Raw genomic sequence first — 17,501 nt, 5'->3', positions numbered from 1 at the left:
GATAATTTCCTGGAAAATAGCGACCAGAATCTTTTTTTCATCACATTTTTCAGGAAGTCCAATAATTCTCAGATTATCTCTCATAGATCTGTTTTCCCAGTCTATTGTTTTCCCAAGAAGGTATTTGACTTTTTTCCATTGTTTCTTTTTTTTTTTTTTTTTTTTTTTTTGGTGTTGCTTGACTGATTCTTGGTGTCTCCTCAAGTCATTCAATTCCATTTGTTCAATTCTGATTTTTAATGAATTATTTTCTTCACTTACTTTTTTATATCTTTCTAATTGTCCAATTGAGTTTTTAAGTGAGTTGTTTTGTTCTATGGAATTTTTTTCCATTTCACCAATTTCATTTTTAGAGAGCTATTTTTCTTTTTCCAATTCACTAATTCTGGGGATGATTTTCTGAAGTCTATTTGCTAATATCTTATTTAAGATTTTAGCATCAATATTCATTAAGGAAATTGGTCTATAGTTTTCTTTCTCAGTTTTTGATCTACCTGGTTTAGGTATCAGTACCATGTCTGTGCCATAAAAGGAATTTGGTAGGACTCCTTCAATCCCTATTTTTTCAAACAGTTTACATAGCATTGGAGTTAGTTGTTCTTTAAATGTTTGGTAGAATTCACATGTAAATCCATCTGGTACTGGGGACTTTTTCTTAGGAAGTTGGTTAATAGCTTGGTCTATTTCTTTTTCTGAGATGGGACTATTTAGACTACTTACTTCTTCCTCTGTTAATCTGGGCAAGCTATATTTTTGAAGGTATTCTTCCATTTCATTTAAGTTATCGAATTTATCGGCATAAAGTTGAGCAAAGTAGCTCCTAACTATTGTTCTAATTTCCTCTTCATTAGTGGTGAGTTCACCCTTTTCATTTTCAAGACTAACAATTTGCTTTTTCTCTTTCCTTTTTTAAATCAGGTTTACTAAGGGTTGTCTATTTTGTTGGTTTTTTCATAGAACCAATTCTTAGTTTTATTAATTAATTCAATAGTTTTTTTACTTTCAATTTTATTAATCTCACCTTTTATTTTTTGAATTTCAAGTTTTGTGTTTGTCTGGGGGTTTTTAATTTATTCCTTTTCTAGCAATTTTAGTTGTAAGCCCAATTCGTTGGCCCTCTCTTTCTCTATTTTATGCAAGTAGGCCTCTAAAGATATAAAACTTCCCCTTATTACTGCTTTGGCTGTATCCCACACATTTTGGTATGATGTCTCATTATTGTCATTTTCTTGGGTGAAGTTATTAATTATGTCTATGATTTGCTGTTTTACCAAATCATTCTTTAGTATAAGATTATTTAGTTTCCAATTATTTTTTGGTCTGTTTTCCCCTGGCTTTTTATTAAATGTAATTTTGATTGCATTATGGTCTGAAAAGGATGCATTTACTATTTCTGCCTTACTGCATTTGATTTTGAGGCTTTTATGCCCTAGTCTATGATCAATTTTTATATAGGTTCCATGAACTGCTGAGAAGAAAGTATACTCCTTTCTGTCTCCATTTAGCTTTCACCAAAGATCTATCATATCAAACTTTTCTAGTATTCTATTTACCTCTTTGACTTCTTTCTTATTTATTTTGTGGTTTGATTTATCTAATTCTGAGAGTGCAAGGTTGAGATCTCCCACTATTATAGTTTTGCTATCTATTTCCTCTTGCAGCTCTTTTAATTTCTCTTTTAAGAATTTAGATGCTGCACCACTTGGTGCATATATGTTTAATATTGATACTGCTTCATTATTGATACTTCCCTTTAGCAGGATATGATGCCCTTCCTTATCTCTTTTAATTAGATCAATTTTTGTTTTTGTTTGATCTGACATGAGGATGGCTACTCCTGCTTTTTTGGTTTTGCCTGAAGCATAATAGATTCTGCTCCACCCTTTGACTTTTAGTTTGAATGTCTCACCCTGTTTCCTGTAAACAACAGATAGTAGGATTCTGACTTTTAATCCAGTCTGCTAACTGCTTCCTCTTTATGAGGCAGTTTGCCCCATTCATGTTTATGGTTAGAAGGACTAATTCTATATTGCTTGCCATCCTGTTAACCCCTGCCTATGCTTTTCCCCTTTCCTTCCCTCTTACCCCTCTACCCAGTATTAAGGTTGTGAACACCACTTGCTTTTCACAGCCCTCCCTTTTTAGGATCCCTCCCCCACCTTAAAGTTTCTCCCCTTATTTTACCCCTTTTCCTCGAAATTTCTGTTTCCCTTCCCCTTAGCTTTCTCCTTCCCTTTCACTTTTCAATGAAGTGGAAGAAGTTTCACCATAAATTGAATATGTCTATTGATACACACTATGTTCATCTCCCTTCTTTCTTTCTCTCAGATATAATAGGTTACATTTGCCTCTTCATGAAATGTAGTACCACCAATTTACACTTTTTTATGATATAATTTCCTTTCCACCTCTAGTTTCTAAGACAAATTGTACATATGTTCTTTACATATTTTTTTTTGGCAGAAGTATAGTTCTCAAGATTTCTTTTTACCTTTTTTAGAAATTTCTTGAATTCTGTATTTGAAGATCAAACCTTTTATGTAGGTCTGGTTTTTTCATCAAAAATAGATGGAATTCATTTATTTTGTTAAATATCCATCTTCTTCCCTGGAAAACGATGCTCATTCTTGCTGGGTAAGTTATTCTTGGCTGCATACCAACTTCCTTAGCCTTTCGGAATATCATGTTTCAGGCCCTTCATTCTTTTAATGTGGATGCTGCTAGTTCCTGGGTTATCCTTATTGTGGATCCTCCATATCTGAATTGCTTCTTTCTAGCAGCTTCTAATATCTTTTCCTTTGTCTGATGGTCCTTGAACTTGGCCACTCTATTTCTTGGCGTTTTGATTTTAGGGTCCCTTTCAGTAGGTGATCAATGAATTTTTTCAATGTCTATTTTACCCTCTGTTTCCAGAACGTGTGGGCAGTTCTCTTTGATAATTTCCTCGAAAATGGTGTCCAAGCTCTTTTTTTCCTCACATTTTTCAGGGAGTCTGATTATTTTCAAATTGTCTCTCCTGGATCTGTTTTCCAGGTCTGTTGTCTTTCTAATAAGGTACTTGACATTCTTTTCAATTGTTTCATTTCTCTGGTTTTGCTTGACTACCTCTTGGATTCTCCTTGAGTCATTAATTAATAAAACTAAGAGTTGGTTCTATGAAAAAACCAACAAAATAGACAAACGCTTAGTAAAACTGATTTAAAAAAGGAAAGAGAAAAAGCAAATTGTTAGTCTTGAAGATGAAAAGGGTGAACTCACCACTAATGAAGAGGAAATTAGAACAATAGTTAGGAGCAACTTTGCTCAACTTTATGCCGATAAATTCGATAACTTAAATGAAATGGAAGAATACCTTCAAAAATATAGCTTGCCCAGATTAATAGAGGAAGAAGTAAATAGTCTAAATAGTCCCATTTCAGAAAAAGGAATAGAACAAGCTATTAACCAACTCCCTAAGAAAAAGTCCCCAGGACCAGATGGATTTACATGTGAATTCTACCAAACATTTAAAAAACAACTAACTCCAATGCTATATATGCTATATGAAAAAATAGGGATTGTAGGAGTCCTGCCAAATTCCATGAAACAGACATGGTACTGATACCTAAACCAGGTAGATTGAAAACTGAGAAAGAAAACTATAGAAAAATCTCCTTAATGAATATTGATGCTAAAATCTTAAATAAGATTAGCAAAAAGGCTTCAGAAAATAAGCCCTAGGATAATACAATATGATCAAGTAGGATTTATACCAGGAATGCAGGGCTGGTTTAATATTAGGAAAACTATTAGTATAATTGATCATATTAATAATCAAATTATTAAAAACCATATGCTCATCACAATGGATGCAGAAAAAGCATTTGATAAAATCCAACATCCATTCCTACTATAAACACTTGAGAGTATAGGAATAAATGGACTATTCCTTAAAATAATAAGAAGCATATATTTCAAACTGTCAGTAAACGTCATATATAATGGCGATAAACTGGAGTCTTTCCCTGTAAGATCAGTAGTGAAACGAGGTTGCCCACTATCACCATTACTATTCAATATAGTACTAAAAATGCTAGCCTAGGCAATAAGAACTGAGAAAGAGATTCAAGGAATTAGAGTAGGAAATGAGGAAATCAAACTATCACTCTTTGCAGATCACATGATGGTATACTTAGAGAACCCCAAAGACTCTGCTAAAAAGTTATTAGAAATAATTCAGAACTTTAGCAAAGTGGCAGGATACAAAATAAATCCACATAAATCCTCAGCATTTTTATACATTACCAACACAATTCAAGAGCAAGAGATACAAAGAGAAATTCCATTCAAAATAATGGTCCCTAGTATAAAATATTTGGAAATATATCTACCAAAAGAAAATCAGGAATTATATGAGCAAAATTACAAAACACTTGCCACAAAAATAAAGTTGTATTTAAATAATTAGAAAGATATTAAGTGCTCTTAGATAGGCCGAGTGAAGATAATCCAGATGCCAATACTCCATAAACTAATCTATTTATTTAGTGCTTTACCAATCAGACTCCCAAGAAACTATTTTAATGATCTGGAAAAAATAACAACAGAATTCATATGGAACAACAAAAGGTCGAGAATTTCAAGGGAAGTAATGAAAAAAAAAAATCAAATGAAGGTGGTGTAGCTGTACCTGATCTAGAACTATATTATAAAGCAACAGTCACCAAAATCATTTGGTATTGGCTAAGAAATAGACTAGTTGATCAGTGGAATAAGTTAGGTTCACATTCAATAAAATTAGCAATCTGGTGTTTGACAAACCCAAAGATCCCAACTTTTGGGATAAGAATTCATTATTTGACAAAAACCGCTGGGAAAACTGGAAATTAGTATGGCAGAAAGTAGGCATGGACCTACATTTAATACCACATGCTAAGATAAGATCAAAATGGGTTCAAGATTTAGGCATAAAGAACAAGATCATAAATAAATTAGAGGAACATAGTATAGTTTACCTCTCAGACTTGTGGAGGAGGAAGGAATTTGTGACCAAAGGAGAACTAGAGATCATTATTGATGACAAAATAGAACATTTTGGTTACATCAAATTAAAAAGTTTTTGCAAAAACCAAACTAATGCAAACAAGATTAGAAGGGAAGTAACAAATTGGGAAACCATTTTTACAGTTAAAGGTTCTGATAAAGGCCTCATCTCCAAAATATACAGAGAATTGATTTTAATTTATAAGAAATCAAGCCATTCTCCAATTGATAAATGGTCAAAGGATATGAACAGACAATTTTCAGATGATGAAATTAAAACTATTTCCACTCATATGAAAGAGTGTTCCAAATCACTATTGATCAGAGAAATGCAAATTAAGACAACTCTGAGATATCATTACACACCTGTCAGATTGGCTAAGATGACAGGAACAAATAATGATGAATGTTGGAGGGGATGTGAGAAAACTGGGACACTGATGCATTGTTGGTGGAGTTGTGAAAGAATCCAACCATTCTGGAGAGCAACCTGTAATTATGCCCAAAAAGTTATCAAACTGTTCATACCCTTTGATCCAGCAGTGCTACTACTGGGCTTATATCCCAAGGAAATACTAAAGAAGGGAAAGGGACCTGTATGTGCCAAAATGTTTGTGGCAGCCCATATTGTAGTGGCTAGAAACTGGAAAATGAATGGATGCCCATCAATTGGAGAATGGTTGGGTAAATTAGGGTATATGAATGTTATGGAATATTATTTTTCTGTAAGAAATAACCAACAGGATGAATACAGAGAGTTTTGGAGAGACTTACATCAACTGATGCTGAGTGAAACGAGCATAACTAGGAGATCATTATGCACTTCAACAATGATACTGTATGAGGATGTATTCTGATGGAAGTGGATATCTTCAACATAGAGAAGAGCTAATCCTATTCCAATTGATCACTGATGGACAGAATTAGCTATACCCAGAGAAGGAACACTGGGAAATGAGTGTAAATTGTTAGCATTATTTGTTTTTCTCCCCATATAATTCTTACCTTCTGAATAGAATTCTTCCTTTGTCACAACAACAACAAAATTCAGTTCTGCACATATATATTGTACCTAGAAAATATACTATAAGATATTTAATATGTATGGGAATGCCTCTTATCTAGGCGAGGCGGTGGATGGAAGGAGGGAAAAAATTCGGAACAGAAGGGAGTACAAGGGATAATGTTATAAAAAAATTACCTATGCATATGTACTGTCAAAAATATTATAATTATAAAATTAAAAAAATACATGTAAAAAAAAGTCTTTAGTGAACACTTACAAAAAGTCTCTTTTGGCTTGAGACAATTCATGTCACACACACTTCATATCATTTCTTCTGTGCACATTCTTTCAGATTCTGTTCAGAAGCTTGGTGTCATGTGGTTTTTGATTGATACTGGGAGAGCTTGAGTAGCTTCTTGGCTTCGCTTTGCCATCTTGGCTCCAGAAAAACTGATTTCAAAATATTTGGAGAAAAAAATTAATATCCTATAAAGTAGAATGCTTCAGGCAAAGTTAACTCAGAAGGTGGGTATGGGGGTGGGGTAGAGGTTCAAGAATGAAATTCCTATGGCACAAAGAAAAACATTCTAACGAAGAAGAAATTTTGGGATTTGTATTAAGAGACAAATATAGATGCAAAGAGAAATTTACTTATATTCAAAATGACTGTTTAGAAATTGAAAGGAAGAAAAGGTAATAAAGTAAATCTTATGGTATTTCAAGGTCCTCTAAAACACTGCTTTCAAACTCAAGTAGAAATAGGACTGTTAATTTGTTATTCCACAGTCTCCTTGAGCTGTTCTACCTCTGTTTCCCTGTACTAGTTTCCCTCATTTTCCTGACTGAGTTTCCCTGAATTGTTCTTTCTCAAGCTTCCTTAACTGTTCTGCCTCAGTCCCTTAAGTTGTAAAACCCCCCTGGTTCATTAAGACTGAGGACCATTTGCTCTAAGGTTATAAATTGTCAATGGGAGATTAGGAGCAGATCAGACTTTCTGGCTCCTAGCTTCTTCTGCCCCCAAGAATTTATGACACCGCCCCTCTAAAATATTCCAAAAGATAAGACTATCTTGGATACTTCACTGACATCTTTACTTCTGTTATTCAAACATTCTGACTCTGGCTTTTAGTAAAAATATACAGCCTGCCCCCCCATCCTGACAGAACCAAGCGCTTCTAACTTTTCCCACTCTTCTTCCTTTCCTTTGTCTGAAAAGCTATAAAAGTGTTTATCATTCCCCCATTCATTGCTGGATACTTTGAGACGAGAGTCCTGTCCAGTCAATTAAACTCTCTAATTAATAAAATATTAAAAAAACTCTCTAATCTCTATCTTGCCTCAGTTTCTCTGGCATTACAAATTCATACATAAAGATCATAGTGTGTCACATATTGAATTACTATTAATGCAATGTTATCTATGTTTTAATATATTTTTACTTTATTTTATTAAATATTTACCATTTAAAATTTAATTTGATTTCACTGCCCCTGTGATGGCTACTGGTGGATTCATGTGGCCTGTTATTCCCATGTTTGAGAACTTTGCTTTAAAAGTAGCATCAGGAATGCTAGAACTCAGAATTCAATAAGGCCCATAAAATATCTAAAGATAAAAAAAATACTGTGATTATTTTTAGCTACCATGAAAAAGAAAGGAAGAATAAAAAAGACATATGAACTTTTCTAAAGGAGATAGGATGAGGACAAATGACAACAGAAAGAAAGTTGAGCTTCTCAATCTTATTTTGCTTCTGGGTTCCCAATAAAGAAAAATAAAATTTTCCATCGCAAATAACAACACAAAAATATTAATATCCAAGATGGGAGATAGAGAATACTTTGGTGAAATCAAGCCACTTGTCCTGAATGAATAACTGAGTCACAAATGGACTGACAGACCTTTGTTAATGACATTTTCAAAATTTTGGAAATGGGAACACCACCATATGTTTAGAGAAAGATGGTATCCCAAATTTAAAAAAAATTAAATTGGAGGGGGGAAAAGAGTCTACAAACAACAGATTAGTGAATTTGATTTAATTTATACAAATTTTAGAATGAACCCTTAAAACCCTTTAAATAAATGGGGAAGCAATAATAACAAAAGCTAAGATTGCATTAGGAAGAAACCATGCCATACTTAATTAATTTATTTTTAATAGGATAACAGTTATTAAATGAAGAGAATTTAGTGATTTAAATTTAGAAAATTTGCTAGAAAAGCTTAAAAGTAATAAAGTGTCAAATAATAATACACTATTGTTATGGGGGGGATGGAGAATGAGAGAGAGAGAGAGAGAAAGAGATTAAAAATCACTTGAAAAGATGTTTTTAAAAATGATTGGATAGCCATATGATAGCAAGTCTCATATTGGTTAACATTATTACTTAAGAAATAGATGAAATGTATATAGTCAGGTGACACATTAGCTAAAGTGTCCAGCCTGCAGTGAAGAAGACCTGAATTCAAATTTGGACACAAACTTTTAAATTTTTAATTGTGTGACCCCTGGCAAGTCTTTTTTCTCATTTTTTTAATACATAAAATGAGCTAAATAAGGACATAGGAAATCATTCCAGTATCTTTGCCAAGAAAACCCTAAATGGGATAGTGAAGAGTCAAACATGATTGAAATAAATAAACAGCAGTAATGTAAGTATAGTTGATATCATATTGCTTGACTTCTCAATGGGTAAGGATGGAGAGAGGAAGTGAATTTGAAACTGACAATTAGAAAAATTTATTTTTTTTATTTTTAAATTAATTTTATAATTATAACATTTTTTGACAGTACATATGCATAGGTAAATTTTTTTTTTTTTTTACAATATTATCCCTTGTACTCCCTTCTGTTCCGAATTTTTCCCCTCCTTCCCTCCACTCCCTCCCCTAGATGGCAGGCATTCCCATACATATTAAATATCTTATAGTATATCCTAGGTACAATATTTATGTGCAGAACTGAATTTTATTATTGTTGTTGCAAAGGAAGAATTTTATTCAGAAGGTAAAAATTATCTGGGGAGAAAAACAAAAAATGCTAACAATTTATACTCATTTCCCAGTGTTTCTTCTCTGGGTATAACTAATTCTGTCCATCAGTGATCAATTGGAATAGGATTAGCTCTTCTCTATGTTGAAGATATCCACTTCCATCAGAATACATCCTCATACAGTATCATTGTTGAAGTGTATAATGATCTCCTAGTTCTGCTCGTTTTACTCAGCATCAGTTGATGTAAGTCTCTCCAAGCCTCTCTGTATTCATCCTGTTGGTCATTTCTTACAGAACAATAATATTCCATAACATTCATATATCATAATTTACCCAACCATTCTCCAATTGATGGACATCCATTCATTTTCCAATTTCTAGCCACTACAATATGGGCTGCCACAAACATTTTGGCACATACAGGTCCCTTTCCCTTCTTTAGTATTTCCTTGGGATATAAGCCCAGCAGTAGCACTGCTGGATCAAAGGGTATGCACAGTTTGATAACTTTTTGGGCATAATTCCAGATTGCTCTCCAGAATGGTTGGATTCTTTTAAAACTCCACCAACAATGCATCAGTGTCCCAGTTTTTCCACATCCCCTCCAACATTCATCTTTATTTGCTCCTGTCATCTTAGCCAATCTGAAAGTGGTATCTCAGAGTTGTCTCAGAGTTGTCTAAATTTGCATTTCTCTGATCAATAGTGATTTGGAACACTCTTTCACAGGAGTGGAAATAGTTTCAATTTCATCATCTGAAAATTGGCTATTGATATCCTTTGACCATTTATCAATTGGAGAATGGCTTGATTTCTTATAAATTAAAGTCAATTCTCTGTATATTTTGGAGATGAGGCCTTTATCAGAACCTTTAACTGTAAAAATGGTTTCCCAATTTGTTACTTCTCTTCTAATCTTGTTTCCATTAGTTTTGTTTGTCCAAAAACTTTTTAATTTGATGTAATCAAAATGTTCTATTTTGTGATCAATAATGATCTCTAGTTCTCCTTTGGTCACAAATTCCTTCCTCCTCCACAAGTCTGAGAGGTAAACAATACTATGTTCCTCTAATTTATTTATGATCTTGTTCTTTATGCCTAAATCATGGACCTATTTTGATCTTATCTTAGTATGTGGTGTTAAATTGGGGTACATGCCTAGTTTCTGCCATACTAATTTCCGGTTTTCCCAGCAGTTTTTGTCAAATAATGAATTCTTATCCCAAAATTTGGGATCTTTAAGTTTGTTGAAAACTAGATTGCTATTTTTATTCACTATCTGATCCTGTGAATCTAACCTATTCCACTGATCAATTAGTCTATTTCATAGCCAATACCAAATGGTTTGGGTGACTGCTGCTTTATAATATCGTTCTAGATCAGGTACAGCTACACCACCTTCATTTGATTTTTTTTTTTTTCATTACTTCCCTTGAAATTCTCGACCATTTGTTGTTCCATATGAATTCTGTTGTTATTTTTTCATTAAAATAGTTTCTTGGGAGTCTGATTGGTAAAGCACTAAATAAATAGATTAGTTTATGGAGTATTGGCATCTGGATTATCTTCACTCGGCCTATCTAAGAGCACTTAATATCTTTCTAATTATTTAAATACAACTTTATTTTTGTGGCAAGTATTTTGTAATTTTGCTCATATAATTCCTGATTTTCTTTTGGTAGATATATTCCCAAATATTTTATACTAGGGACCATTATTTTGAATGGAATTTCTCTTTGTATCTCTTGCTCTTGAATTGTGTTGGTAATGTATAAAAATGCTGAGGATTTATGTGGATTTATTTTGTATCCTGCCACTTTGCTAAAGTTCTGAATTATTTCTAATAACTTTTTAGCAGAGTCTTTGGGGTTCTCTAAGTATACCATCATGTGATCTGCAAAGAGTGATAGTTTGATTTCCTCATTTCCTATTCTAATTCCTTGAATGTCTTTCTCGGTTCTTATTGCCAAGGCTAGCCTTTCTAGTATTATATTGAATAGTAATGGTGACAGTGGGCAACCTTATTTTACTCCTGATCTTACTGGGAAAGGTTTGAGTTTATTGCCATTACATATGATGTTTACTGAAGGTTTTAATATATGTTCCTTATTATTTTAAGGAATAGTCCATTTATTCCTATACTCTCAAGTGTTTTTAGTAGGAATGGATGTTGGATTTTATCAAATGCTATTTCTGAATCTACTGAGATGATCATATGGTTTTTGTTAATTTGGTTATTGATATAGTTGATTATGCTAATAGTTTTCCAAATATTGAACCAGCCCTGCATTCCTGTTATAAATCCCACTTGGTCATAGTATATTATCCTGGGGATGATTTTCTGTAGTCTTTTTGCTAATATTTTATTAAGATTTTAGCATCAATATTCATTAGGGAGATTGGGCTATAATTTTCTTTCTCAGTTTTCAATCTACCTGGTTTAAGTATCAGTACCATGTCTGTGCCATAAAAGGAATTTGGTAGGACTCCTTCAATCCCTTTTTTTCATATAGTTTATATAGCATTGGAGTTAGTTGTTCTTTAAATGTTTGGTAGAATTCACATGTAAATCCATCTGGTCCTGGGCATTTTTTCTTAGGGAGTTGGTTAATAGCTTGTTCTATTTCTTTTTCTGAAATGGGACTATTTAGATTATTTACTTCTTCCTCTGTTAATCTGGAAAAGCTATATTTTTGAAGGTATTCTTCCATTTCATTTAAGTTATCAAATTTATTGGCATAAATTTCAGCAAAATAGCTCCTAACTATTGTTCTAATTTCCTCTTTATTAGTGGTGAGTTCTCCTTTTTCAATTTTAAGACTAACAATTTGCTTTTTCTCTTTCCTTTTTTAAATCAGATTTACTAAGGGATTGTCTATTTTGTTGGTTTTTTCAAAGAACCAACTCTTAGTTTTATTAATTAATTAAATATATTTTTTTTAACTTTCAATTTTATTAATCTCACCTTTTATTTTTAGAATTTCAAGTTTCGAGTTTTTCTGGGGGTTTTTAATTTGTTCCTTTTCTGTTGCAAGCCCAGTTTGTTGACTTTCTCTTTCTCTATTTTATCCAAATAGGCCTCTAGAGATATAAAACTTCCTCTTATTACTGCTTTGGCTGTATCCCACACATTTTGGTATGATGTCTCATTATTGTCATTTTCTTGGGTGAAGTTATTATTTATGTCTCATTTGCTGTTTCACCCAATCATTCTTTAGTATGAGATTATTTAGTTTCCAATTATTCTTTGTCTATTTTCCCCTGGCTTTTTATTGAATGTAATTTTCATTGCATTGTGATCTGTACTATAGCTCCCTTAAAGCATTTGATTTTGAGGTTTATATGTCCTATTATATGATCAATTCTGTATAGGTTCCATGAACTGCTGAGAAGAAAGCATACTCCTTTCTGTCACCATTTAGCTTTCATCAAAGATCTATCATATCAAACTTTTCTAGTATTCTATTTACCTCTTTGACTTCTTTTTTATTTATTTTGTGGTTTGATTTATCTAATTCTGAGAGTCCTTTATTAAGATCTCCCGCTATTATAGTTTTGCTGTCTATTTCTTTTTGCAGCTCTCTTGATTTCTCTTTTAAGAATTTAGATGCTGCACCACTTGGTGTATATATGTTTAATATTGATACTGCTTCATTACCTATGCTACCGTTTAGCAGGATATAATGTCATTCCTTATGTCTTTTAATTAGATCAATTTTTGTTTTTGCTTGATCTGAGATGAGGATGGCTACCCCTGCTTTTTTGGCTTCACCTGAAGCATAGTAGATTCTGCTCCACCCTTTGACTTTTATTTTGAATGTACCACACTGCTTCTTGTGTGTTTCATGTAAGCAACATATAGAAGGATTCTGTTTTAATCCAGTCTGCTAAGTGCTTCTTCTGTATGAAGGAGTTTACCCCATTCACATTTATGGTTAGAATGATTAATCCTATATTGCTTGCCATCCTGTTAACCCCTGCTTATGCTTTTCTCCTTTCCTTCCCTCTTACCCCCCTACCCAGTATTAAACTTGTGAACACCACTTGCTTTTCACAGCCCTCTCTTTTTAGTATCCCTCCCCCACCTTAAAGTTCCTCTTCCTATTTTAACCCTTTTTCTCACAATTTCTGTATTCCCTTAACCTTAGCTTACTCCTTCCCTCTCACTTTTCAATGAAGTGGAAGAAGTTTCACCATAAATCGAATATGTCTATTGATACACACTATGTTCATCTCCCTCCTTTCTTTCTCTCAGATATAATAGGTTATCTTTGCCTCTTCATGAAATGTAGTACCACCACTTTACCCTTTTTTATGATATAATTTCCTTTCCACCTCTAGTTTCTAGGACAAATTATACATGTGTTCTTTACATATCTTTTTGGCAGAAATATAGTTCTCAATATTTCTTTTTACCTTTTTAGAAATCTCTTTAGTTCTGTATTTGAAAATCAAACATTTTGTGTAGATTTGGTTTTTTCATCAAGAATAGATGGAATTCATTTATTTTGTTAAATGTCCATCTTCTTCCCTGGAAAACGATGCTCATTTTTGCTGGGTAAATTATTCTTGGCTGCATCCCAAGTTCCTTAGCCTTTCAGAATATCATATTCTAGGCCCTGCATTCTTTTAATGTGGATGCTGCTAGATCCTGGGTTATCCTTATTGTGGCTCCTCCATATCTGAATTCCTTTTTTCTAGCAGCTTCCAGTACTTTTTCCTGAGTCTGATGGTTCTTGAACTTGGCCAATATATTTCTTGGCATTTTGATTTTAGGGTCCCTTTCAGTAGGTGATCAATGAAGAAACAAATTGACAAGGGAATTGAAGAAACAAATTGACAAGATAAACAATTGATCTGTTTTTTAGGGGGGAATAAGGTTGGATGGTGTTACCCTGCTGCCTCTACAGACTGTGGGAAACAGCAGTGAGGCACTAACAGGACAGCAATGGCTGTGCTGTGTCTGTGCTGTGAGTCTCTAAGAATATGCTGAGTCACTTTGGATGGGCGTGGAGGTGGGGGTAGCCAGGTCCTGAGAGAGGAGAGATGCTAGCTTTCCAGGCTTTTATTATTCACCTCTGGTATTTTTACCCTCTCTGCTGCTCCTGGCTTGATGCCAAGCTGGAACATCCACACTGGGGTCAAAGTCTTTTCACAGAAATGGAAGAGATTGCACCCCTCCCCTCTCTGATCTGAGCTGTGTGAGCTGCCTGTCTCACTCTATCTGCCTTCCTTCAGTCTCTGCCCAGTCTGTTTGACCCTCCCCCTAGCAAACATAGACCTTCTCTGGTGAATTTCAAGGATGTCTTCTGTTGGTGATTATTTTTGTGTTTCTTTTCCAGTGAAGCATTAATTCTGAGGCTTGTCATGAAGTAAGTCCTGAGAGAAAACTAGGAGCTCAAGCAGCTGTCTGCCTCCACACTGCCATTTTGGCCGGAAGTCTCAAAAAATTCAAAACAAATAATAAATTTAAAAAGAAAAAAAAAAGATAATAAATGATATAAGCCTCAAACCTGTACATGTCATAAACCTAAGAAGGATAAAAATATACTAGATGATAGAGTAAGAATCCAAAAGAATCTTGCAAACTTTAGCACTGAGCATTCAGCACTGATGAAATTAAATGAGGAAAAAGATAAAGTCTTGCAATAAAGTACAAAAATCAGCTTTGCAATTTTAATTAGATGGCAATTGTTCTGAACAAAATCTGAGTTTACTTTACTGTAAAATGTGAAGCATACAATCAATGTAGTTGCAAAAAAAAAAAAATAAAATAAAAACAAAAACCAAACAAACCACTACTCAAAAATCAGACTTTAAAGAAAGAAACTAAGGATCCAAGTAAAAGGGGTGCTTAGGAGAAAGGATAAAAGCAGTAAGATCAAAATAGTATATTCTATAGGACATGTACAATTACCTAAGCAGATAATGTATGCATTTCCTACCCTTCCTTGTTTTAAATATTATATTCCAATGATTTGTGTCCAAGCATAAACAGTATAATAGGTTGGGGAAATGGATAGTGAATTTCTATGTGTGGGAACAGTATTTATTGTTTTGACTATTTTAGTTTATTAATAAAATAGTAATCAATGCAGAGTTGAGGAGAATGACAATTGAGAAAAAAAAAAAAAACAAAAAACAAAACATTAGAGTTGACAAGAGATCATTAGTAACTTCCTTTGAGACACAGCTTAAGTTCCATATCCTATATGAGGCCTTTCCTGATAGTTTCAAGTTCTAATATTCCTCTTCCTTACCCATATTACTTTATATTTACTGAGGATATATTTTGTGCATATGTACTTGTGTCCATGTTATCCTCACTCTTTGTACTTGCTCTTTAGCAGAATGAAATCTTCTCAAGCAGGTATTGCTCTCTCTCTCTCTTGCTCTCTTTCTTTCTCTTGCTTAATATTCTAATATCTAATACAATGCTTCATTTGTAAATAGAAGTTCAATAAATATTTGTAAAATGAAAAATAAAATAGCCCGGTTAGTTTTTTTAAAGGCAAATAGCATTTTATTTTATTTTTTTTGCCAATTATATGTAAAGATAGTTTTCAATATTCATTTTTATAAGATGTTAAAGTGCAAATTTACTTAACTTATTCCTTCCCTAGTCCTCTCTCCCCAAGATGGCAAAGAATCTCCTATAGGTTATACATACATATACAATAATTTTAAATATATTTCTACATTAGTTAGTTGTAAAAGAAGAAGCAAAGCAAAGCCCCCAAAAGCCCTACAAAGAAAGTGAAAATATTAGATTTCAATCTGGATTCAGACTATAAGTTTTTTTTTTTTTGAATGTGGATAGAATTTTCTATCATGAGTCTTCAGAAATTGTCTTGGATCATTGATTGCTGAAAAGAGTTAAGTCATCACACGATGTTGTTGTTACTGTGTATAATCTTCTGGTTCTGCTCACTTTACTCAGCATGAGTTCAAACAAGTCTTTCTAGGTTTTTCTGAAATCTGCCTGCTCATCATTTCTTATAGCAAAATAGTATTCCATTACATCCACATATCATAACTTGTTCAATCATTGCCAATTGAAGAGCATTCCTTCAATTTTGAATTCTTTGACACCACAAAAATAATTTTTTATAAATATTCTTATACATGTAGATTCTTTATCTTTTTAGGATCTATTTGGGAAAGAGACTCACTAGTGGTATCACTGGATCCAAAGATATACACAGCTTGATTGTCCTTTGGAAAAATTTTCAATTACTCTCCAGAATGGTTGAATCATTCACAACTCCACTAACAATGCATTAATGTATTGTGTTCCCAACACATATCCAATATTTATTATTTTCATTTTCTATCACATTAGCCAATCTGATAAGTGCAAGATGGTGTCTCAGAGTTGTTTTAATTTGCATTTCTCTAATCAATAATAATTTATAGGATTTTTATGTGATTAAACATAGCTTTCATTTCTTCATCTGAAAACTGCCTTTTCATATCATTTGACCATATATCAACTGGAGAATGACTTATTGCCTTATGAATTTGACTCAGTTTTCTATGTGTTTGAAAAATGGGATCTTAATTAGAAACATCAATTGTAAAAATGTCCCCCAGTTTTCTTCTTCCTTTCTAATCTTGGTGGCATTTGTTTTGTTTATGGAAAATCTTTTTCAAATTTAATGTACTAATTGTCTGCTCTTTTGCTTGAGAAGTAAACTGTTTGAGAATTGTACCACTAGGAGTTACCAGACATGATTTTTAATTCCAACTTTTTTCATCTTGGAAAAGACAATTCAGATTTAAAGGGCACATTGTACCCTCCTGAAAAATGTAAGAGTTGGACAAAATATTCTTATCATTACCTTCTAAATGTAACATTCTATTTATTTAACCTGGTTAATAATGTATCCAAGTCATTGTCAGGGGAAACAGTCAAAATTATACATGTAGTATATATAAATCTTATTTAAAATTCAAGAGAAAATGATTCTTATAATATAGAGAGGGTGGAGTAGTTTGAATTTGACGTTAGAAAAATAAAACTTGAATTCTTCAAACAATAATTAAATGAAAAAATTCTGAGGTTAAGTTTCAGTATCTATAAACATGGATAATAAACATTTAACCTCAGAATTATTGCAAATATGTATGCATGAATATATATATATATATAGAGAGAGAGAAATGTATATGTGTGTATATATGTGAATGAATTATATATGTGGAGGAAGAGGGGGAGACAGAGAGAAAAATGGAGAGAATGAGAGAGAAAAAAAAGAGAGAGGAGTATATATATGGAGAGATATGAGATATAGGGGATATTGTGAATATATACATACAGATATCATCTATCATTAGTGATGAGGAGTAAACTGAGGTTCTAAACAGAGATGGAGCAATTCCTCTGCTCCTGGGTCTGATTATCTCTCTCCTTCCCCAAAGTAACCAACCGGGTAGGTTCGATGTCAGGCCACCAGTTTCTGTGACTATTAGTTT

Source organism: Sminthopsis crassicaudata, chromosome 3, assembly GCF_048593235.1.
Source record: "Sminthopsis crassicaudata isolate SCR6 chromosome 3, ASM4859323v1, whole genome shotgun sequence".
Lineage (NCBI taxonomy): Eukaryota > Metazoa > Chordata > Mammalia > Dasyuromorphia > Dasyuridae > Sminthopsis > Sminthopsis crassicaudata.
This window is presented reverse-complemented; position numbering follows the sequence as displayed.